This window comes from Dasypus novemcinctus, chromosome 23, assembly GCF_030445035.2.
Source record: "Dasypus novemcinctus isolate mDasNov1 chromosome 23, mDasNov1.1.hap2, whole genome shotgun sequence".
Lineage (NCBI taxonomy): Eukaryota > Metazoa > Chordata > Mammalia > Cingulata > Dasypodidae > Dasypus > Dasypus novemcinctus.
Window position 1 is genome coordinate 11,091,120 of NC_080695.1, and position 23,568 is coordinate 11,114,687.

Here is a 23,568-nt window from a genome sequence, read left to right on the forward strand (position 1 = left end):
GAAAACGTGGCTGGCGCCCCAAACAAAGCAAAATGACACAATTTATACCCCTAAGCCTGGCACACAAGCCCTTCCTCTGTTTCTCCATAGATTGGATACTTCAGAAGTTACAGCCTATCCTAGAAGATCTAACTTTCCCATGGAAAAGTTTGTGATTAACCGCTTCCGCCATCACATTCCAACCATTTTAGTTTTTACCGCTCCCCTCTGCCAAATAAGGAATGGAATTTAGTGCTGAATCGGTATTGATTTAGCTCTTTCTTGGGCATCTTTTTACTGCCTATAGGACTGGCTTAAGCTGGTTTCCTTTGTTCCTGCTTAACGGGGAGTGGGAGACTGAGGCAGTAGGCTACCAGGTTACATTAATCAATATTTTCTTCTTTTATGTGAAAACTAAACTAATCTTCGTTTCTTACAAAGATGAAGTTGGATTAGTGGTTATGTAGGGATGGGGAAGGACTGCTAAGAGGTGTGGAGTTTTTCTTTTTTGGAGTAATGCAATTGTTTTAAAGTTTTTTTGAGGTGATGAATGCACGACATTGTGATCATTCTAAAAGCCATTGATTATATACACTTCGGATTGCTCATATGTTATATGAATGTAGCACAATAAAATGGGGGAAAAAAGAAATGGCTCAAATTCGAAACTGGAGAGTCATAACAGATTGCAGAAGAGAGGATTTCAAACAATAGTCCTGATTACCCAGGAAGACTGCTGCTGTGGCAAGTAATTATTTACTTGTTTATTTATTTATTTTTTGACAGGTGTAATACGGAGGCATTTTCGGGACTTGGGAATTGTCCTGAATGACATTACAGTGACAGGGAACCTCTCTCCCCATCAGAGGTCTCCAGGATCGAATCCCGGTGAATCCTAAGGAGAGAAAATGAGAAGACAACACAGACAGCAAAAACAGCTTATGGTTTTGTTGATTTTCTCTACCTTTTTTTTTTTTTTTTTGGTCAATTTCATTTATTTCTGCTCTAATCTTTATTATTTCTTTCCTTCTGCTTGGTTTGGGATTGGTTTGCTCCTCTTTTTCTAGTTTTTCCAGCTGTTCAGTTAGATCTTGGATTCTAGCTCTTCTTTTCTTAGTGTAGGAATTTAGGGCTATGAATTTCCCCTCAGGGCTGGCTTTGCTGTATCCCAAAAGTTTTGGTAAGTCATGTCCTCCTTTTCATTCATCGCAACATATTTACTGATTTCACTTGCAATTTCTTCGTTGACCCACGGATTATTTAGTAATGTGCTGTTCAGCCTCCACACGTTTGAGAATTTACCTTTACTGGCCCGACCCTTTTCCTGGGTGGGAAATGATTCCACTCCCCTCCGTGTCCTCAACAACCAGTCCTGGTCAGCAGAGAGGGAGCAGCTCTTCCGTGCCTTGCAGGCTCCCAAGGCAGACAGTGGTGCAGCCCGGCCTGGCCTGGAGGGGCTCGTGGGACACAGCAGACCCAATGTGAGTCAGCCTTGGGCTGTGTCCCTCTCCCTCCCGTCTCCTGGGGAGGTGGGTCCCTGGGCCCCCTTTGTCCTTGGCTGCCTGGGATTTCAAAATCGTCTATAGGGTCAGGAAGGCACTGGCAGTAGCGGCGGTGGCTGCGCCTCCCTGCTCTGGGAGGGTCCAGCCTTCCCGTGGTGTCCTACCCTAGACCATTTTCCCCAGGCTGTTTCAGCCTGTCCTTGAGCTATTTTTCTGGGAGAGAGGAGAGTCCCGTGTCTTCCTGACCACCATCTTCCCGGAAGTGGAGCCAGGTTTCTTTAGAACCAAAGATGAGCAACCAGGAAACAGGGAGATCCACTGGGGCAGGAAGCAGATGGGTGGGCGCCTCGGGCTGGGGGCAGGGTGGTGGTAGCTAAAGGGTGCGGTTTCTTTCTGAAGGGATGAAAATGTTCTAGAATCTACTGTGGTGATGTTCCACTCCTGTGTGACTCTGCTAAAATCCACTGAACTACCTGCTTTACACGGCGACTTGTTTGGGGCGTGAGTGACACCTCAATACAGCGGTTCACAGGAAGCAGCAGTGGGCAAAAGTGATTGGGCTCCCGCCTACCACACGGGAGGTCCCCGGTTCGGTTCCTGGTGCCTCCTAAGGAAACAAGAGGAACAGACACAGCAAGTGCCAACAACGAGGGGGTGGGGAGAAATAAAGAAACAAAATAAATCTTGAAAAAAAAAAAAGCAGCAGCAAAGCAGACGCCTTTCCCAGGCGTTGGCTCCCCTTCGAGAGGGTCCTCATGGAGCCCTGGGACCTGGGCAGGGGGTGGCCTGCAGAGCGTGCACTGGCGGGGGGAGGGGGCGCTTTCCCCAGCAGGAGGGGCCCCTCCGGCCGCCCAGCTCCCCAAGCCCAGGGCCCCTGTGCCAAAGCACCCCCAGGCCTGGGCTCGTCCTGGCTGTGACCGTGACGGGGGCAGGGGCTGGCCTGGGGCGGGGGTTGGGAGAGGGACGAGAGGACCCCTACCCGTTCACACCTCCCGTGCCGTTCGAGTTTCCAGCGTCACCAGTGTCCCGCTTAAGGCCACAGGCGAATCGGTCCTCTGTGCCTTGTCGTCCCCTGGGCACCCCCACAGGGGTCTCGGGGAGCCCGCAGACCCCGCGGGCAGCTGGCTGGCAGACAGTGCCGTGCTGGGTCTCCTGCCACCCAGTAAGGGAGGCGCGGCCAGCCGGAGCGGGAGGGTCCTGGGCTGCCCTCCAGGCGCCCCTCCACGCTGGGCCCCCTACCCGGGGCCCTTCTACCAAGGATGGGTGGCCTGCGCGCAGGCACCAGGCCCAGGTTCCCCGCGGGCCCCCCGGCCCCAGGAGAAGGCCCCCGGCTGCCTGCGGAGGGAGGGGCCTCCTTCCACGGGGGCGGGGGGCGCCTCAAGGAGCGCAGGGCACCTGTGTCCGCTGGGATGTAGCAAAACTGGGTTCAGATCCCAGCCCTGTCACTGACCAGCTGCCTCAGTGTCCCGGGCCTGCCCTTACAAAGCCCCACAAACCAGGGGGCTCAAAACAACAGGAATTCACGCGGGCTCAGAAGCCGGAGCCCCCGGTGCGGCCAAGGCCACACACCCCCCTCTTCCCCGCCCTCTGGGGAGGCTCCTTCCCGCCGCTTCTAGCGGCGGGGGGGGGGGGGGGGGGGGGGCCTCCGGGTGGGCGTGGCTTGGGCCCCCCCCCGGCCGCCCAGGTCTGCCTCCGCCTTCTCCGTGGGTCTGTGGCCATGTCCAAGTTTCTCCTCCTTAAAGGACTCAGGGCCACCCGCGGTCCAGGATGGCTGCATCCTGAGATCCTTAACTGGTGACCGCCCCCGAGACCCTGCTTCCTTATGAGGTCATGCCCTGAGGTTCTGGGTGGGCGTGGACTCTGAGGACCTCCCAGGAAGAAAGCCCAGGTGGGGGCCCCCGGCAGCTCGGCTGGAGCTGCAGCCCCTTCCCGTCCCACGGGACCCCGGGAAAGGTAGGGTTTGCCCTGCTGAGAACCAGGACCCTCTTCTCCGGGGTCCCTGGTGTCAACACCCAGGCCCCTCCCAGCTGTATGTGTGTGGGGGGGGCTGCCCCCACCTGCTCCTGCCCCAGGGAAGTCCCAGGCCACAGTGGGCACCGGTCTCCGGCCACCTGGGCTGCAGGGCTGGCCTCAGGTGGGTCATTCGCCCTGCTGCAGGGAGACCGTGTTGATGGTTCTTGTATTAGGGTTCTCTAGAGAAACAGAATCAACAAGAGATATCTGTCAATAGGATGCGACTCTATGAGAGCCTCTCACTCAGCCGTGGGGAGTGAGAACCTTTGGAGTTGTGGCCTTTTCTCCAAGCCCAGGTTCCGCAGGCAGGCCGCAACCAGGGGCTGCAGGGAAAGTCCACTGAAGGCTCTTGACGAGTTCTGGGAGACGCTGGCTGTCCAAAGACGAGCTGGGAAGTTCTCTCTCAATGCTGGAATCACCTCCCCTTTTAAGGCATTCAGCAAGCATCACTCATTGCTGATGGCAGTCTCCCGGATTGACATAATTGTAATCAGCTACCTATGACTTACCACTGCAGTAAAGTCAATGGAGACTAAAGTCCATAAATGCCCTTGAATTACAGTTAGCCCAGTGCTTGCTTGACCAAACAGCTGGGCACAATTACCTGGCCGAGTTGACACAATAGCCTGACCATCACAGTTCTCAATCCATCAGTCCCTTCCCGGGCACTGACCTTGCAGTGCCCTTGACTGGGCGCAGCCTGGTGCCCCACCTGCTGATATTAGGTTGGGCCATGCGACTTGCTCTGGTTGGCAGGTTAGGGGACATCAGAGCAGAAGCCTTAAATGTGCTTTGTGGCTTGGCTGGACGTCTCGTGTTCCCTTAATTCACCATGAGAAAAAGGTCCCCCAGGTACCCACTGCCCTTCAGCTTGGATCCGGAAAGAGACATGAGGAGCAGACCAGGCCAACGCTCAGACCTGCGAGCAAGAATGTGAATGGTGGTGGTTGTAAGCCATCGGGCTTGGGGGTTGTTCGTTACTCAGCATTATTTAGCAATAACTGATTGATACATCACTGTTTTCCCAATGTCTTATTTTTTTAAATGCACCTGTTCACACATGCTGTCAATGATTGCGCTCAGGAGATAATCAATAAGCACCTGCTGAAACGGTAGTGACTCTGTCGGTTTGGGAGGGGTCTCCCAGGCCTGCCTAGAGTGGCAGTGACAGGCCAGGGACCCAGACCGCAGAGGCTGCAGCACTTGGAATTGTGGTCTTTTCTCCAAGCCTACTGGTCTGCTTGTTTAGTGGCCCGAGGGGCGGGGACAGAGGGTGACTGTGCAGAGAGGGGGTGGGGACACGTGCTGGCACCGGAGTCACTAGCTGGAGATTTGACCCACGGTGGCCCATCCATACGGGGACCTGGCCAGTCTGCTACGCCCCTAGCCCTGAGCCAGGTGCCATGACGGGGTGTCGCGGGCCTTTGGCCACTGCTCTCCTGTCCCCCCACTCCTCCACACGGCTGCACACAGGCCTGGGCTGTGCTGTGCTCTGAAAGGGGCATCCAGGAGGGGTATTTCTTCCCTGGGGGCAGTGGGCCCCCAGGTGGGGGACCGTGTTTGCACCTTCTTTCAGCCCCCACCAGAGAGCATCCCCAGGCCCTGGGGTGCAGAACCCCACGAGCACCCCTGATTCCAGGCACTGGGTTGACACGTCGGCATGTGAATCTCAACAGCCATGCCAAATGTGTGTGTGTGTGTCTCCCCAGCATCACCCCTCCCAGGGCCGAGCAGCCCCAGGCTCTCCAGGCGCAGCCACCACCCTGACTGCTCACACCAGAGACGGGTACTTGATGGAAACGCAGTCGTACCGCACGGTCTCCTCCGGTTTGGGCTCTTTCGCTTGACGTTGTGTGTGAGATTCATCCTCGTGTGTAGCAGTACTTTGTTCATCCTCCGTGCTGCACGCGTGGGGTTTCCCATGGTGTGAAAGCACCTTCGTGTGTTTCTCATTCTCCCTCGATGGACACTGCGTTGCTTACAGTTTGGGACTCTCAAATAGTGACACCGTGAATGTTCTTGTATATGTATTTTGGTGCCTTTCTGTGGGGTGTGTACGCAGTAGTGGAGCTATTGGGGGCTTAAGGTCTGAAAATGTTCATCTTCAGAAGGTAGTGCCAAACAGTTTCCCAAAATGGTTGTTTCAAAGATCTATTGCTGCCTAACATGTCACCTGCAATGCAACACTAGGCTTAAGACAACAATCTGGCTGGACTCGGCTGCTGTCCATTGCCTGGAGCCTCCAGTAGAACATTCTTCACTCACTTGACGGGACCAGCCAAGGGTTGACCAGACATCTCCCTCCCCACAACGGCTGCTTGGGCTTCCTCGCAGCATGGGGCACCAGGATAGGCAGATCTCTTACATGTGGCTGACTTCTGCAGAGTGAAAGCAGAAACTGCCCGGCCCAGGGGAACGCGTGTAGCTCAGTGGTTGAGTGCCTGCCTCCAATATATGAGGTCCTGGGTTCAAACCCTGGTATCTCCTGAAAAATAATAATAAATTTCTCAAAACCAGGCCAGGGAAGCGGATGTCGCTCAAGCGATGGAGCTTCCGACCCACCATGTGGGAGGACCCCGGGTTCCATCCCTGGGGCCTCCTGGTGAAAAGGAAGAAGAGAAAGCGTGCTCATGTGGCGAGCCAGTGCCTTTGCGAGTGCCCGCGTGGTGAGCCAGCGCCCACACAAGTGCCCAGGTGAGTATCCGCGTGGTGAGCCAGTGCCCCGTGCAAGTGAGTCACGCGGCAAGATGATGACGCAACAAGGAGAGAGACAAGGGGAGAGTCAAGGTGAAGCACAGCAGAAACCAGGGACTGAGGTGGCGCAATTGACAGGGAACCTCTCTCCCCTTCAGAGGTCCCCGGGATCGAATCCCGGTGAATCCTAGGGGAGAGAAAATGAGAAGACAACACAGACAGCACAAGCAGCAGGGTGGGAGGAGGGGAAGGGGGAAAATAAATAAATCTAAAAGCAAAAAAAAAAAAAAAACTAGGCCCAGAGCTGACACAAGATCACTTCTACTTCACCTTCTTGGTCAAAACCAGTCACAAGACCAGCGAGGCTCAAGGGAGGGGAAGGACACTCGACTTCTTGACGTGGGGCAGCATGACTATAAGGGGGGGCTTCACAGCACCTTCTTTGGGGATGACCCCAGAATTGTACGGATTCGTGCTTCCACCTGCAGCGGTTAGAGTTTGGGTTGTGTCCTGGTCCTCATCAGCTCTGTGCTCCGCTGAACGTCTTTGGCACAATCCTACACTTAAAAGGCAGGAAAAGAAGCCCCCACGGTCCCCTCGTGTGCAAAGGAATCTGCCAGCTCAGCGTCAGGAGAACTGAAGCCAGGGCTCGGTGGGCAGCTGCGCCCCCACCCCCAGGCCTGACCCGCCCTCGCGGTTGTGAAATCCAGACCTTGGCTGCGGGACCAGGACGGGCAGTCTCTGTCACTTGCATTCAGCGCGGGGGCTGCCTCCTGGGGGATTTATATTTGCCTAAGCGGGGGAGAGCTTGGCTGGGAAAGAGCTATGAGGAAAGGTCCACAATAGCAACACAAACGCTCTGAAATGCTTAAAATAAAACCTGGTAAAGAAACGGGCCAGCGGAGAGAAGATGCGATTCCCTGGCAGTCACTGAAGATTTGCGTTAGGCCCTCAAGTCCTCTCAAAGGGTTGCCTGCCTCTGTGATTAAGCAGCGAACGGAATAGAGACGGGACTCCTTCAAAAGAGACGCAGCCAGCTAGAGTGTCGGCTCGTGTGTGGGGCAGCGTTATGTCTGCTGTGTAAATGGAAAACCTGCCACGGAGGCGACGTGGACGGGTGGAAAAAACATGGAGGGTTTTAGCAACAAGATTGACTGTTAAGGCACGGATCTGCCTTAAACACAATACACAGAGGTGCTCAAAAGAAAGGCATTCTCAGGTGTGAGCTACTCAAAGCCACAGCAGTCAGGTTGGGCTAACATCTCGGAAAGCAGGGGTGGTGACCCCCGCTGGGGTAGGGGGCTGATGTTCACCCCAGACATGACTTGACCTGACCTGCTGGAGGTGATGAGCAGAAACAGACTGTCCAGAGTTAGCATCATTGCCCAGTTAGGAGGGACAAGAAAACTGTGGGGAAACGGACTTGGCCCAGTGGAAAGGGCATTCGCTGACCACATGGGATGTCCAGGGTTCAAGCCCAGGGCCTCCTTGACCCGTGTGGAGCTGGCCCATGCGCAGTGCTGATGTGCGCAAGGAGTGCCGTGGCACGCAGGGGTGTCCGCCGCGTAGGGGAGCCCCACGCGCAAGGAGTGCGCCCCGTAAGGAGAGCCGCCCAGCGCGAAAGAAAGTGCAGCCTGCCCGGGAATGGCGCCGCCCACACGGAGAGATGACACAGCAAGATGACGCAACAAAAAGAAACACAGATTCCCGTGCCGCTGACAACAACAGAAGCAGACAAAAGAACACGCAGCAAATGGATACAGAGAACAGACAACAGGGGTGGGGGGGAGGGGAAAGAAATAAATAAAATAAATCTTTAAAAAAAAAAAAGAAAAGAAAACTGTGGCTGCCAGCCCTGAGGAAAACCTCACGTGCTTGCTCCTTCCAGGGGCTCTGGTGGAATTAATTTTTTAAAAGTCTCCCATTAGAAATCAGATGCCCAAATTTGTAGCACAGGAGGGCATGAGGTCTGGATCACACTACCCATGTCAGGCAGAAATCCTACACAAAAATTAACAAACTCTGGCTCAGGACGAGGAAATTCCTGGAGTCCCAGCTGATGAAAATGCAAATCAGCTCTACAGTAGACAGTCACACAACCCAGAGAATGTGGACACACACAGTGGGGGAAAAATCCAACTGGGGACGTGTTCGCAGGCACCTTGATTTTGGACTTCTAGCCTCCCAACCACAAGCCAATCCATCCTGTTGATAAGCTAACATACTGTGGTATTTGTCATAGCAGCCTGGCAACCTAAGACACTTTCCAATAACTAGAAAGAAAGGAACATCTAAGACTATAAAATAATAAGGTACAGAATGGTTAAAGAAAACCCGGCCTGCAGATGAAGATGGAAGATTGAAAACAAACATCTTGTTTTGACTCCACTTAAAGTCCACTACAAATAGAGTAAAAGGTGTTGGGGATTTTTCCCCTAAAAACACACATCTATAAAGATACAAAGAAGAGGGTCTATAAAATTTTGGGAGCTGAAAAGCAAAAGATGAGTGAGATCTTCCAGGCCTGGGGCCCCTGTGCCATTGTTTATCTTGGGAGTTGGCAAGGGACGAAAGAGATCTGAACGTCTCAATCTCCCTTTACTGACTGGGATTGGTTGTTGAGGATGCAGAAAGAAATGGAATTACTTTCTGCCTGTGAAAAGGGAGGGGGCTGCAGCAAAGGTTGGAGAACAGCCTCTGAGAAAGTTTGAATCCTCCAGGAGGGATCCTCTATCACACTGATCCAGTCCATGTTGCAGTGAACATACTCTGACCAGTCTTGATCTGAGGGCTGCCAAAGAGCACCATCTGCTGGCAGACCAAGAAGTGCACATGACAAAATAAAAAATAGGGAAGCGGACTTGGCCCAGTGGTTAGGGCATCCCTCTACCACATGGGAGGTCCGCGGTTCAGACCCCAAGCCTCCTTGACCCGTGTGCAGCTGGCCCATGCGCAGTGCTGATGTGCGCAAGGAGTGCCGTGCCACGCAGGGGTGTCCCCCCGCGTAGGGGATCCCCACGCGCAAGGAGTGCGCCCCGTAAGGAGAGCCGCCCAGCATGAAAGAAAGTGCAGCCTGCCTAAGAATGGCGCTGCACACACAGAGAGCTGACACAAGATGATGCAACAAAAAGAAACACAGATTCCCATGCCACTGACAACAACAGAAGTGGACAAAGAAGAAAGATGCAGCAAATAGACACAGAGAACATACAACCAGGGTGTGGCAGGGGGAGATAAATAAATAAATAAATAAATCTTTTTAGAAAAATAAATAAATAAATAAGAGAGTCTTATTTTAGCTTTTATAGCCTCCCTCCCCAAGACCCTAGGAAGCAGGTCTGCGGCCCATTACTGTGTCCAGAGCCCAGTTGTGAGCAACTAACAGGGATGATCCTAATGATCCAGGTCAAACCAAGAATCAAAGAACATCAGAAACACACAGCCCCCCACCACTAGATCCCTACGAAAGAGAGAGAAATTGAGCATCTGAGTAAAGTACCATCCTAATCAGATGCCTAGACATCAGGAAAAAATTATGAGCCATACTGAGAAAATGGAAGACACGACCAAAGGAAAGGAATATATCAAGGCCCCAGAAGAGATGCAGGATTTGCGATAACTAATTAACGAGATGTGCACAAATTTCCAAAATCAAATTAATGAGTTGAAAGTTGTGGTTAAAGAGATAAAGACATCAAAAAGACACTGAGTGAGCACAAAGAAGAATTTGAAATCCTGAATAGAAAATAGCAGCGCTCATGGGAGTGAAAGACATATAGGTGAGATAAAAAAACACATTGAAGGGGGAAGCGGCTGTGGCTCAATCAGTTGGGCTCCCGTCTACCATATGGGAGGCCCTGGGTTCGTGTCCCAGGGCCTCCTTGTGAAGGCAGGCTCGCCCGCGCACCGCGGAGAGCTGCCCAGCCCACAAGTGCCGTGGTGTGCCGCCCTGCCCACATGCACCACAGAGTGCTGCAAGTGCTGCGGAGAGCCAACTCAGCAAGGTGACACAACAGAAAGGGGGACAAGTGAAAAAACACAGAAGAGCACGCAGCGAATGAACACAGAGGGCAGGATTAAAAAAAACAACAACACATTAGAGGCATACAATCATAGATTTGAAATGATAGAAGAAAGAATAAGTGATACCAAAGATAGGACAGCTGAAATTGGAGAGAGAAAAGAATGGAAAAAATTGAGCAGGGGCTCAGGGAGTTGAATGACAATGTAAAAAGCAACAATGTACGTGTCATGGGAGTTCCAGAAGGAAAACAGAAGGGAAAAGGGGCAAAAAGAGTATTTGAAGAAATAATAGCTGAAAATTTCCCAACTCTCACGAAAGAAATGAACATAACATGTCCAAGAAGTGCAGCATACCCCAATCAGAATAAATCCAAATAGACCTACCCCAAGACATATACTTCTCAGAATGTCAGAGGTCAAAGATAAAGAGAAAATTCAGAGAGCAGCAAGGGAGAAGCAAACCATCACATACGAGGGACGTCCAGTAACACTTAGCACAGATTTCTCTTCAGAAACCACGGAGGTGAGAAGACAGTGGTATGATACAATTAGGATATGGAAAGAGAAGAACTGCCAGTCAAGAATCCTTTATCCAGCAAAACTGTCCTTCATATAGGAAGGTGAATTTTAAATATTCATAAACAAACAGAAACTAAGAGAGTTCATAAAAAAGAACTCACCTTTGCAGAAAATATTCAGGGAGCCATAGAACTTGAAAGAAAAAGACAGGAAAGAGAGGCTTGGAGGAGAGTATAGAAAAAAGAATAGCAGAAAGGATAACCAAAAGAGGAAAATGACAGATGAAAATAAGATATGACATATGAAAACCAAAGAATAAAATGGTGCAAGTAAATAAAGCATTTATAGTAATATCTTTGAATGTGAATGGATTAAACTCCCCAATCAAAAGATATAGGCTGACAGAATGGATTGAAAAAAAAAAAAACAAAAAACAGGCGCCATCCATATGTTGCCTACAAGAGACCCACCTCAGACCCAGGGATACAAACCAGCTGGAAGTGAAAGGTTGGAAAATGATACTCCACACAAACACTAACCAAAAATGAATAGGGATAGCTATACTAATATCAGAAAAAACAGCCTTTAAATGCAAAAAAATTTATGAGATACAGAAGGTCATTATATGTTAATAAAAAGGACAGTCCACCAGGAAGATATAACGGTCATAAATATCTATGCACCTAACTAGGGTGCCCCAAAATACATGAGACAAACTATGGCAAAAATGAAGGGAGAAATAGAAATCTCTACGATAATCATTAGAGACTTCAACACACTACTTGCATATTAGATAGAACAACGAGACAGGAGATCAACAAGGAAACAGAGAACTGAAACAATATGATAAATGAGCTAGACTTAACAGATATATAGAACGTTGCATCCAAACTCAGTGGGTTATACATTCTTCTCGAGCGTCCATGGATCTTTCTCCGGGATACACCACATGTCAGGGTACCCTGCAGCTCTCAATAATATAAAAAGACTGAAATTATGCAAAGCATTTTCTCAGATCATAATGGAATAAAACTGGAAATCAATAATAGCTAGGGAAAAGGTAAATTTGCAAATGTGTGGAGGCTGAACAACACACACCTAAATAATCAGAGGGTCAAAGAAGAAATTGCAGGAAGCATGTGTGGCTCACTGATAGCGCATCCACCTACCGTATAGGAAGTTCAGGGTTCAAACCCAGGGCCTCTTGGCCATGTGGTGAGCTGGCCCACATGCAGTGCCGCTGCACACAAAGAGTGCCATGCCACGTAGGGGAGCACCATGTGCAAGGAGTGCACCCCGCAAGGAGAGCTGCCCTGCATGAAAAGTGCAGCCTGCCCAAGAGTGGCACCACACACACGGAGAGCTGATGCAGCAAGATGACACAACAAAAAAGAGACACAAATTCCCGGTGCCGCTGAGAATGCAAGCAGACACAAAAGAACACACAGCGAATGGATACAAGATAGCAGATAATGGGGGGAGGGAGGGAAGGGGAGAGAAATAAATTAAATAAGATAAATCTTTTAAAAACTTGCAAGTGAAATTAGTAAATATATTGAGACGAATGAAAACAAGAACACAACTTATCAAAACTTATGGGATACAGTGAAGGCAGTCTTGAGAGGGAAATTTATAGCTCTAAATGCCTATATTAAAAAAGGAAGTAAGAGCTAAATTCAAAAATTTTACTGAACAACTAGAGAAACTAGAAAAAGAACAGCAAACCAATCCCAAGGCAAGCAGAAGGAAAGAAATAATAAAGATTAGAGCAGAAATAAATGAAATTGAAAAAAAAAAAAAAACCTAGAGAAAATCAACAAAACCAAAAGCTGGTTCTTGGAGAAAATCAATAAAATTGACAAACCTCTAGCTGGACTAACAAAGAAAAAAAGAGAGGAGGTGCAAATAAATACAATCAGAAATGAAAGGGGCAAAGTCATGACTGAACCCACAGAAATAAAAATGATCATAAGAGGATATTGTGAGAAACTATTTACCAACAAACTAGATGAAATGCACGAATTCCTAGAAATGCACAAACAACCTACACTGATGCTGTAAGAAATACATGAACTTAACAAACCAATCACATTTAAAGAGATTGAATCAGTCATCAAAAATCTCCCAACAAAGAAAAGTCCAGGACCAGATGGCTTCACAGACAAATTCTACCAAGCATTGCGAGAAGAATGAACACCAATCCTTTTTAAACTCTTCCAAAAAACTGGAAAGGAGGCAAAATTACTCAACACATTCAATGAAGCCAACGTCACCCTAATACCAAAGCTAGATAAAGACACCACAAGAAAAGAAAATTAAAGACCAATTTCTCTAATGAACATAGATGCAAAAACTCTCAACAAATTACTTGCAAATCGAATCCAACAAAATATCAAAAGACTTATACACCACGATCAAGTGGGTTTTATTTCTGGTATGCAAGGCTGGTTCAACATAAGAAAATCAATCCATGTAATGCAGCACATTAACAAATTAAAGGGAGAAAAAAACATGATTGTTTTGATTGATGCAGAAAAGGCATCTGACAAAATCGAGCATCCTTTTTTTATAGTCATTTTTTAATTGTCTTTTTTTTTTAAAAATACGTAGATCACAAAAAAATGTTACATTAAAACTTATGAGGGGGAAACGGACTTTGGCCCAGTGGTTAGGGCGTCCGTCTACCATATGGGAGGTCTGCGGTTCAAACCCCGGGCCTCCTTGACCCGTGTGGAGCTGGCCAGGTGCAGTGCTGATGCGCGCAAGGAATGCCCTGCCACGCAAGGGTGTCCCCCGCGTGGGGGAGCCCCACGCGCAAGGAGTGCGCCCGTGAGGAAAGCCGCCCAGCGTGAAAAGAAAGTGCAGCCTGCCCAGGAATGGTGCCACCCACACTTCCCGTGCCGATGAGGACAACAGAAGCGGACAAAGAAACAAGACGCAGCAAATAGACACCGAGAACAGACAACCAGGGGAGGGGGGGAAACTAAATAAATAAAATAAATCTTTAAAAAAAAACAAAAACATATGAGGTTCCCATATACCCCAACAACCTCTTTCATCATCGTGGCACATTCACTGCATTTAGTGAATTACATTTTGGAGCACTGCTGCATGGTACGGATTATGGCTTACATTGTAGCTTGCACTCTCCCCCAGTCCATCCAGTGGGTTATGGCAGGATATATGATGTCCAGTATTTGTTGCTGCAATATCATTTAGGACAACTCCAAGTCCCGAAAATGCCCCCACATCACATGAATGTTTTGATTGATGCAGAAGAGGCATTTGACAAAATCCAGCATCCTTTCTTGATAAAAACACTTCAAAAGGTAGGAATAGAAGGAAAATTCCTCAATATGATAAAAGGCACATATGAAAAACCCACAGGCAACAGCATACAAAATGGAGAAGGGTGGAAGCTTTCGCTCTATGATCAGGAACCAGACCTGGCGCCCACTGTCACCACGGCTACTCAACATTGTGCTGCAAGTTCCAGCTAGAGCAATTAGACAAGGAAAAAAAGGTATCCAACCGGAAAAGAAGATGTACAACTCTCACTATGCAGATGACATGATCCTGTATTTAGAAAATTCTGAAATGTCTACAACAAAGTCAGTTGAGCTAATAAAGGAGCTCAGCAAAGTGGCAGGAAACAAGATCAGCACGCAGAAATCAGTCATGTTTCTATATGCTGGTATTGACAATCCGAGGAGGAAACCGGGGAAAATTCCATTTACATTAGCAACAAAATGACTCAAATACCTAGGAATTCATTTAATCAAAGATGTACAGGACCTATATGCAGAAAACTACAAAACAATGCTAACAGAAATCATTGAAGACCTAAACAAATTGAAAGACATTCTGTGTTCATAGATTGGAAGACTAAACATCATGAAAATGTCAAGATATCAATCCTTCCCAAACTGATATGTAGATTCAATGTAATACAAATGAAAATTCCAACAGCCTGCTTTACAGAAATCAGAAAGGCAATTACCAAATCCACTTGGAAGGGAATGTGCACCTGAATAGCCAAAAGCATTCTAAAAAAGAAGGGCAATGTGGGAGGACATTCACTGCCTCAACTTGAAACATGTTGCAAAGCTACAATGGTTAAAACAGCATGGTAATAGCACAAAGATAGACTCAGTGATCAATGGAATAGAATTGAGAGTCCAGAAATAAACCCTCACCTCTGCAGGCAACTGGTTTTTGTTAAACCTACCAAAGCCATGTTAAAAACAGTTTCTTCAGGGAAACAGATTTGGCTCAACTGATAGAGCATCCTCCTACCACAAGGGAGGTCCAGGGTTCAAACCCAGGGCCTCCTGACCCATGTGATGAGCTGGCCCATGCGCAGTGCTGATGCTCGCAAGGAGTGCCGTGCCACGCAGGGGTGTTCCCCGTGTAGGGGAGCCCCAGGCGGAAGGAGTGCACCCCTCAAGGAGAGCCACCCTGTGTGAACAAAGCACAGCCTGCCCAGGAATGGCGCTGCACACACACAGAGCTGATGCAACAAGATGATGCAACAAAAAGAGATACAGATTCCCGGTGCCGCTGACAAGAATACAAGCAGATACAGAAGAACACACAGCGAATGGACACAGAGAGCAGACAACTGGGGGGGGGGGGCAGGGGAGAGAAATCAATAAAATAAATCTTTAAGAAAAATAAAAAATAAAAGCCATGGATTGTACACTTTGGATAGATCGTATGGTATGTGAACATACATTTCAACAAAACTGCTTAATAAACAAATATTTGTACAAGAATAGCCAGAAATAGCGGCTATGTACAGCAGGGGAAGCACAGAGAGATTGAGAGGTGAAGGATTTTCTTGTTTGTTTGTTTGTCGTTTATATTATTATTGACATAATGAAAATGCTCTAATAATGACTGAAGTGATGCATGCACAATTATGTGATCGTACCAAATACCGTTGATTGTACACTTTGGATGAATTGTAAACTTTATTAATATGTATACCAATAAAATTGATTTGTTGAAAAAAAAAACACAGATCCTGAATCTTCCCTACTCCAAGCCTCAGGAGACACTTTCTTCCTCACCCTGGCAGAATTCTAGAGTTTTGTTTCTCTGGAGAGGGCAAAATAGTGTTCCTAGGCTTGGGACAGGGGACAATAGAAGACATGGGTCCTGTCTTAGGTCCCAAAGCAAAGAGATGTGTGTGCCATTGAGTTATTAAGGAAGGGTTCCAGGAAGAAACTGGTAAGGGGAGGGGAAAGGGAAGACGCCAAAGGAAGGCGCAATCTCAGGTCAGGCCCAGCCTGAGTGCAAGGCCGCAAGGGGCTCTGGGACGGAAGTCCCGCGTCAGAGCTGCTCCCGAGGCCGGGGCGCGGGCTTCCTGCTCCAGCTCCCGCCGGCTGGGAAGGGATGGGGCCCCGCTGCCCAGGCCAGCCCTCCCGAGAGGCCGCCAGCGCGGGGCGCACAGCAGGGCTGGGCGGAGGGCAGGCGTCTCGGTGGACTCTGCCTACCTGCTGCAGGTACCATGCTCCAAAGAGGGCGCTCGACGGCCTCCGCTCACCTTGACCCGCCCCCAGCCTCCTGTGCTCACTCAGCTCCCAGGCCAGGCGCCCAGACCCCGCGCATCTGGGGGGGACAGGGCCAGCCCCCACTAAGAGACCCCGAGTCCTGCTTTGGGGCTTCCCTCAACGAATGGCGCACTCAGGTCACCCTTCCGTGGAGCTCAAGGTCAATGGCCCAGACGCGCAAACCTTCACATTTAGCGTTGTCTCTCACTCCTCGTTACAAGCAAAGAACCAGGGAGGGCTTACGTGTGAAGTGAGTTTCCTACAGGAAAGAGCAAAACCAACACAACTGTTCAGAAAAAAGCCATTGGGAAGAAACAGAGGTTGTGTAGAGAGAAAAAAATATTCAAAAAAAAAACCAAGAGCTATTATGAATAGCTTCTAAGAGATATTGCCTACATGAAACAAGTAGGCATTGGCATAAAAACACACTAACATAATATTTTACATTTCAATAATGGAATCAGAAGATAATATTGATAAAATCTTCCAGAAAGTATAGGCATAGCCAGAACACGTGATGAGTTATTGGGTCTCCTTCTATGAGTCTCCTCACTTTGGTATATATTTGAATCTTTCCATAATAAAAATATTTTTAAAGTCAGTGAATTTATTTTTGTTTGGACACGGCATAATTTTCTGTGTCAAAACTCCCAAAAAACCACCAAAAATTCCTGGAACTAATAAGTGATTATAGCATGGTTGCAGGATGCCAAATTAATATAAAAAATTCTATATTTTTTTTCCTATATACCGGCAATGAACAATTGGAATTTGAAATTAAAAACAAAATAGCATTTACATTAGCACCCCAAAAAATGAAGTACTTAGGAATACATCTAACAAAATTTGTACAAGATCTGCAGAACTCGGATGAATGAAACCAAAGGAGATGTAAATAAATGGAGAGATAGTCCATGTTCAAGGACAGGAAAACTCAATATCTGTAAGATGTTAGTTCTTCTCAACTTGACCTAGGGATTCATCCCAATTCCAATCAGAGTCCCAGCACATTATTTTGTGGATGTCAACAAACGGATTCTAACGTTTATATGGAAAAGCAAAAGACCCAAAAGAGAGCCAACCCAGTAGTCAGAAAACAAAGTCGGAGAACTATCAGGACTTATATAAAATGGGAAAAAAAAGAGTAAAAAATGAAAAAAGATAATTATATAAAAACAAAACAATAACAAAAAAGACTTGCTATAAAGCTACAGCGTGGAATTGGCAAAAGAACAGGCAAATAGGCCAGTGGAACAGATTAGAGGGTCCAGAAACAGACCTGTGCAAATGGAATCATCTTGTCTTTGACAAAGAGGCAAAAGCAATTCAGTGGAAAAGGAGAGTCTTTTCAACCAATGGTGCAGGAACAACTGGACATCTACATGCAGCAAAGAAAAATGACTCTAGACACAGTCCTTGCCCTTCCCCAAAATTAAACATCAAGTGGATCATAGACCTGAATGTAAAATGCAAAGCCGTGAAACTTCCAGAAGATAACCTAGGATAAAATCTAGTTTCTAAATGTTTCACAACAATGCAAGGTATTTATGGTAGGGTGATGTATGGGAACCCTGTATGATGTTAGACATAGTTGTTTTGTAAGTTCACAACTTTTACTATATACTCATTGTTCATGTATGAAAAATACACTTTGGGAGCAGATCGCGGCTCAAGCGGTTGAGTGCCCACCTCCCACATGGGAGGTCCTAGGTTCGATTGTCAGTGCCTCCTGAAAAAAACGAAGAAAAAAACCAACTCAGGGAAGTCAGTGTGGTTCAGTGATTGAGTGCTGGCTTCTCACATATGAGGTCCCGGGTTCAATCTCCGGTCCCGGTACCTAAAAAAAAAAAAAAAAGAAAAAGGGAAAAAAAGAAAAATATACCTCAATAGATTGTAAAATTAAAAAAAAAATACATAACATTTTTTTAAAAAATCTAGTTTCCAGTTAGAAGATCATTATTAGTTTCCTTGGCTGTGGTAACAAAGAACGGCAAGTGTGGTGACTTAAAATACAGAAATGTCTCTCTTACGGCTCTACAGTGCGCCCTCCAAAGCCCGCGGGAGGAGCCTTTCCTTCCCCCTGCAGCGTCCTCGCGGTGCTGCACTCCAGCTGCTGCTCCATCTTCACGTGCCACCTGCGCTTTGTGAGTCTCCGCTTCTCCTGAGGACTCTCGTCCTTGCATTTATGGTCTCGCCTCATCCAGGATGATATCGTCTCGATAATCTTAATTACACCTGCCAAGATCCTGTCACATGCCAGGGCCCGTGTGGGCATATCTTGGGTGGGGGTGGGGGGAGCAGAATTCAGCCCACTGGTTGTCTACCCTCTGCCTCCCAACCTTCACAGCCATCCCACGTGCAAATCGCTTCCACCCCGTCTCGACATCCCCCACAGACTCCACCCATTCCAAGTCCCAAATCTCATCTCAGTAGCACTGGGTCCCGAAGTCCCACATCTCTTTAGGTAGAGGCTCTGGGTAATCTGTCCTGAGGAACAATTCTCCATCTGTGGACCTGTGATGTCTTCCTGCCAGATGCAGTGGTGGGTGGGAGACACCCTCCCTTCCAACCTGGAGCAGAGAAGGAATAAAGGGGTCTGGTTCCAAGCAAGGCCGAGTGCCAGCAGGACACATCGCTTCAGGCGTCAAATCCAGGGCCTTCAACACGGACATGGGCTGGAAAGGAAGATTATTAATGAGCATTCGTGGCTCAGTGGGGAAAGACGGGGGAAGGAGATGGATTTCCCACCCAATTAGCCAAGGACACAGCAACTCCCGGGGAGCCGGGGGCCACGCGGGGAAGGGCAGACGCAGGAGGCCCCGCCGGCAGGTCCCCTGCTGGTTGTCCACTGGGGTGGGCGGCTACTGGCCGAGGAAAGGTCCTCTCGAGCTGGGACAGTGGCGTAAGTTCAGCTGCTCCCAGGACTTAGATGGCCACGGGCAGGGAAGGCGGCCGTAATACTTCCATTTAAGGAGAAACTAGCGCTCTTCCGGGGCTCCTGCTTCCTTTCTCTCCCTTATAAGGGTTTTTGTTTTACTTTTTTAAAAAAGCTTCATTGGGAAGCGGATGTGGCTCAAGCGATTGGGCTCCTGTCCAACATATGGGAGGCCCACGGTTGGATCCCCGGGGCCTCCTGGTGAAGGCAGGCTGGTCTGCGTGGCGAGCTGGCCAGAGCGGAGAGCTGGCCCACATGGAGTGCTGGCCCACACAACGAGCTGGTCCAAGCAGAGAGCTGGCCCACGTGGAGTGCTGGCCCACGCAACGAGCTGGTCTGAGCAGAGAGCTGGCGCAGCAAGATGACGCAGCAAAAAGAGACACAGAGGAGAGAGAATGGGAGATGCAACAGATCAGGGAGTGGAGGTGGCACAGGAGATTGAGCACCTCTCTCCCTCTCCAGAAGGTCCCAGGATCGGTTCCTGGTGCTGCCTAAAGAGAAGACAAGCAGACACAGAAGAACACACAGAGAATGGGCAAAGAGAGCAGACAACAGTAGGGGGTAGGGGGGAATAAATAAATAAATCTTAAAAAAAAAAAAAAGCTGGGCGACCATCACCACAATCTAATTTCAGAACGTTTTCATCACCCTAGAAAGAGCCTGGCAGCCATGCCCTCCTCCCAGCCTTCAGCAGACTCCATGTGCTGTCCCTGTGGATTAGCCTTCTGCTGGTTCTTAAACTGGACGCGCTCCATCAAGGTCACGACCGCATCCAAAGGCCCCCCTGAGGGTCCCGGCACCTCTGGCTTGCGTTGCTGCGTCAGCTCTGCAGTGTGTTCTAGAAGGCCTGTCTTCCTGCAGCCCACTCGCGGGGCTTGATTCAAGCCTTCTCATCGAGCTGATTGAGAAACCCCGTGTGTTCCATGCATCCCAGGCAAAAATCTGCTTTCCCACAGAAGGAATAAGGATAAAACGCAAAAATCAAAGAGACTCATTTTTTAAAAAAGAAACAATAGAGAGGATCAAGGAAAAAACGAAAAATGATTTTAAAAAATTATACATTGAAAATATTTGGTAGGCTAACAATAAAAATAAAAGGTATGAATTCAGTGCTATGAATAAAAGAAGTTGAGTTGAAAGTTTTCAAACTCAGAAGAGAATACTATGGGGAAGTGGAATTGGCTCAACAGATAGGGCATCTGCCTACCACATGGGAGGTCTGTGGTTCAAACCCTGGGCCTCCTTGACCCGTGTGGAGCTGGCCCATGCGCAGTGCTGATGCGCGCAAGGAGTGCCCTGCCACGCAGGGGTGTCCCCGCGTAGGGGAACTCCACGAGCAAGGAGTGCGCCCCGTAAGGAGAGCTGCCCAGTGCGAAACCTGCCCTGGAATGGCACCACACACACGGAGAGCTGACCCAGCAAGAAGACACAACAGAAAGAGACACAGATTCCGGGTGTTGCTGACAAGAATAGAAGCAGACACAGAAGAACACACAGCGAATGGACACAGAGGGCAGACAACTTGGGGGCGGGGGAATAAATAAATAAATCTTAAAAAAAAAAAAGAATACTATGAACAACTTTATACAGGTACATTGGAAAATTTTCTAGAAAAACTTGTTTGAAAACGGACTCACTCTCTGTCCCCAAGTACCCAGCACATTCCTCACAAAATCCAGGCGCAGGTCTGAGCCCTGAGGGTGCGCTCTGGTTTCCCTCGAGACCTGACTAATGCAGTGGCCTCCTGTGGAGCTAGGGTCTTTGCAGGTGTGATCAGTTGGGATGAGACCAAACTGGATGCAGACCCAGAGGGAGGAGGCCAGGTGACCATGGAGGAGGCGGCCGGAGAGCCGCGGCCACAAGCCGAGGAGCCCCAGGAGCTCCGGCAACCCAGAGCCTGGAAGGGCCAGAGGGACCCTCCCTGGGGCCCTCGGGGGAGCCGGGCCTGCCAACCCTGATTCCAGACTTCAGAACTCAGAAAGAATACGGGGACGCGGACTTGGCCCAGTGGTTAGGGCGTCGTCTACCACATGGGAGGTCCCCGGTTCAAGCCCCGGGCCTCCTTGACCCGTGTGGAGCTGGCCCACGCGCAGTGCTGATGCGCGCAAGGAGTGCCGTGCCACACAGGGGTGTCCCCCGCGTAGGGGAGCCCCACATGCAAGGAGTGCGCCCCATAAGGAGAGCTGCCCAGTGCGAAAGAAAGTGCAGCCTGCCCAGGAATGGTGCCGCCCACACGGAAAGCTGACACAACAAGATGATGCAACAAAAAGAGACACAGATTCCCGTGCCGCTGACAACAACAGAAGTGAACAAAGAAGACACAGAAAATAGACACAGAGAACAGACAACCGGGGCAGGGGTGGGAGGGGAAATAAATAAATAAATATTAAAAAAAAAAAAAAAAAGAACTCAGAGGATAAATTCCAGTTGCTTGAAGGCTCCCAGTTTGTTGCACTTTGTTTTAGTGGCTCAGGAGACTAAGACCCCCACCGAGACGGGGCAGCTTCTCCAGGAACTGTGGCCCCTCCCCAGAAGCCAGGTGCTCACACAGTGGACGGGCTGTCTGAAGGGAGCAGGGTCAGCCCGCGTCAGCCGAGGCGCGGAATCCAGGCCATCATCCGCTCAGACGCGCAGAACCGTCCCCGTCCCCCGTTACGGCTTGGGCTCCCCTTGGAGTAAACCTTGAGATGAGAATTCAAGCGCAGGTAGCTCATTTGGGGGGCGACCCCAGGAAATGCCAGGGCCAGGAGGCAGGTGAGGAGAGGGGGCCTTGAAAGGTAGGTGGCCAGTCTCCTGGAGATGGGGGAGCACACACAGCTCAGAGGGGCCGGGAGTTTCCCACAGCCCTGGGCGCAGAGGGGCCAAGTGTTTCCCAGGGCCCTGGGCACAGAGTGGGCCAGGTGTTTCCCACGGCCCTGGGCGCAGAGTCGCCAGGTGTTGCCCAGGGCCCTGGGCACAGAGGGGCCAGGTGTCTCCCAGGGCCCTGGGCGCAGAGGGGCAGGTGTCTCCCAGGGCCCTGGGCGCAGAGGGGCAGGTGTCTCCCAGGGCCCTGGGCGCAGAGGGGCAGGTGTCTCCCAGGGCCCTGGGCGCAGAGGGGCAGGTGTTTCCCAGGGCCCTGGGCACAGAGGGGCCAGGTGGTTCTCAGGGCCCTGAGCTGAGGGCGGCCCCTGGTGGATGTGACGAGCCAGGCCCCTCATGTCTGACCTGCTGGGGACACAGGTAAGGTTGCCTCCTGTGGCCAGAGAGAGGCAGACGCTGGGGGAGGCAGCAGCGGGGCGTGTGTGTGTGGTGGGGAGGGGGGTCCTGAAGGGGTGCTGCCTGGGGGGCCCGGGCAGGGCCTGCCACAGCCCCCTTCCTTCGCCTGCCGCCCTGAGTTGAACTGTCCCGGGCAGAACTAACGTCAGGTCCCCGCGCAGGGGCCTCGTGTGGAAAGAGCGTCTGGAAGATGGAATCCAGCCAAGGCGAGGCCACACTGCCGCCCCTGGGAGAAGGGGCGCGCACACGGAGGCGCAGGCGAGCTTGGGCGACGCCGCTCCCGGCCCGGGAGGCCGAGGGGCCACCACCAGGCGCGGGGCCAGGCAAGGACAGGCCCCTCGCTGCAGGGGTCAGCGGCCCCGCTCCGCCGCCCTGCGCGCCTCCCAGCCCCCACGCGTGGAGAACAAAGTCCTGCTGGTTCGGGCTCCCGCGAGGGGGCTTCATGGGGGCCTCCTGGGAGCCTCTGTCCCGCTGCCGCTCCCCTGGCCCCTGCGCCCAGGCCGGCCACCCGCTCGCGGCTCCCCTCCCCTGCACTCAGGCTGGGCCTGTCCACCCGGGCCCTCCCGTCCGGTTTGCCGAAATGCCGGCCCAGCGACGGGCGCGTGGCTTCTCGGCCGCTGCCCTCATAGGGCCGCTGTCACCGAGGTGGCCAATGAGAGCAGGGGCCAGTGCGTCCTCCTTTCCACTGCCCAAGTGCCCAGGGCACGTTGGCCAAGCCCCGCTCCCGGCGCGCCTGCCCCCGCCCAGCGCGGGCTCCTGAACCTCAGCTCTCTTTTTTAAGATTTATTTTCTATTTATTTCTCTCCCCTTCCCCCTGCCCCCAGTTGTCTGCTCCCTGTGTCCATTCAGTGTGGGTTCTTCTGTGTCGTCTTGTGTCAGCGGCACCTTGAATCTGTGTCTCTCTTTGTTGCGTCATCTTGCTGTGTCCGCTCTCCATGTGGGCAGTGCCATTCCTGGGCAGGCTGCACTTTCTTTCACGCTGGGCTGCTCTCCTTACGGGGCGCACTCCTTGCGTGTGGGGCTCCCCTACGCGGGGGACACCCCTGCGTGGCAGGGCACTCCTTGCGTGCATCAGCACTGCACATGGGCCAGC

General features: G+C 50.4%; 1 pseudogene; it reads left to right on the forward strand.

The window, feature by feature from the left end:
* Window positions 1–23,104, forward strand: part of LOC101446765 (YTH domain-containing family protein 1 pseudogene) — a 37,392-nt pseudogene extending 14,288 nt beyond the window's left edge.
* The last annotated feature ends 464 nt before the right edge of the window (window positions 23,105–23,568 follow it).